This window comes from Gracilinanus agilis, chromosome 3, assembly GCF_016433145.1.
Source record: "Gracilinanus agilis isolate LMUSP501 chromosome 3, AgileGrace, whole genome shotgun sequence".
In the NCBI taxonomy this organism is placed as follows: Eukaryota; Metazoa; Chordata; class Mammalia; order Didelphimorphia; family Didelphidae; genus Gracilinanus; species Gracilinanus agilis.
The window spans coordinates 411,091,095-411,093,068 of record NC_058132.1 but is presented as its reverse complement, the minus strand read 5'-3'; positions in this window follow the sequence as shown (position 1 = coordinate 411,093,068).

Here is a 1,974-nt window from a genome sequence, read left to right as displayed (position 1 = left end):
CAGGCACTGTGGAGAAGTCTATTATTAATCTGATTCCTTACAACAACCCTGGAAACTGAGGTAGAGATGAAACAATTCACCAGGGTCACACAGTAAGTACCTGAGGTCACATTTTAACTTATCTTCCTGATAAGGAAGCCTCCCAGCCTCCAGCTCTATCCATGGAGCTTCCAGCTGTCTTTGCTGCAAGAGGTACTTAGTTCTCATTTCCTACTGAGTAACCTATACCTGAGACAGATGCTCTGAATTGAAACCTCATTTACTAGAGGACCTAGAGGTGGTTAATAAATTATTCTGCTCAATGGATTAATCGGTTTTGTCAAATCTGTAAAGTAGGGCACAAAGATAGTCTGCTGGATTGAAAAGAGAATTAAATTTGGAGTCAGAGAGCAGCCCTCTTAGTCCTACTACTTTTTGTTGTTAGTCATTTCAGTTAAGTCCAACTCTTCATGATCCCATTTGAGGTTTTCTTGGCAGACACACCAGAGTGGTTTGCCATTTCCTTCCCCAGCTCATTTTATAGATGAGGAAACTGAGGAAAACACTGTGAAGTGACTTGCCCTGGATCACACAGCTAAAAAGTGTCTTAAGCTAGATTTGAATTCAGTTTCCCCATCTATAAAATGAGGATAATACTTACTTTCCAGCATTGTTGTGAGGATCAAATGAGATAATATTTGTAAAGAGCTTAACACAGTGATTAGCACATAGTAAGCACTTAACAAATGCTTATTTCCTTCCTTCATTCTTTCTTTCTCCCCTTCTTTACTACCTTCTTGCCTCACAGGGACTGCTATAAGGAAAATATTGTGAAAGTGTGAGTTATTGTTAGTATTTTTATTGCTAAAGTAAAAATTTCTGGGATTGAGTTTCAAGTCTAATACTTAATAGTTGAATAATTCTGAGTGGGTCTTCTTTTCTTTCCTTTCTGAGACTCAGCATCTTTTCCTGTAGTATGAAGACAGTAAAAGATAAAAACTTCATAGGGAAAGCATTTGACAAGTCTTAAAATGCTATAAAAATGTATTCAATAGATTTTACTGATTCTTCTCTGTTCAAAGCAACCAGAGACATTCAAAAAAGAATAAAATATTATTCCTGCCCCCATGGAGTTTGCAGTTTAATGATTCTAATTAAGGCCAAGACAAATGTACATAAATAAATATTATACATATATACATATATAAAACTCCAGTGTGCAAGTACAAAAAAAGGCACGAATTATTGTGCAAGTTCAGAGGAGAGAGAGATCAGCGCATCTAAATAAGGAAACTAAAGACTCAAAAAGATAAGTGATTTTTAAAAATTTTATTGATTTTTTTAGTTTACGTTATTATCTTTTCTCCCAAACTTCCCCCATCTTCCTGTGCCCTTCTCTTGCAGTAAATGAGTATATTCAAACACAACAAATCAACACACTATTTTAAATTTACATCTCATATCTACAACTCTTGTATTCTGCCTTTGCCATGAGACATGCTTCCCCATTAGTCTTAAGTCACATTTCATCACTGTAGTTTCAAAATTCTGAAGTTTGCTTTTTTAAACCTTACCTTTTGTCTTAGAATCAATACGGAGTATTGGTTCCAAGGCAGAAAAGCAGTAAGGGTTAGGCAATAGGGGCTAAGTGACCTACCCAAGCTAGGAACTGTCTGTGACCACTTGGAACCTGGGACCTCCTGTCTCTCTGCCTGGGCTCTCAATCCACTCAGTCACCTAGTTGCGGGCCCCCTCTGAAGTCTTTCAATGTGGTTTTCACATACTTTGAGAAGTCATTAAAATAAATCATTCCCCTGGTTCTGCTAAACTGTGTTACTTTCCCAAGATCATCATGATACCACCAAGTACCAGGGAGAAGTTTTGAACCTAGATCTCTTACTTTTAAATATCAATGGTGTTCCTATCACATCACAGTGCTGGTTCATTTGGGGAAGTGAGAAGAAGGGCTGGGGAAAAGCCAATGGAGGAAATTGG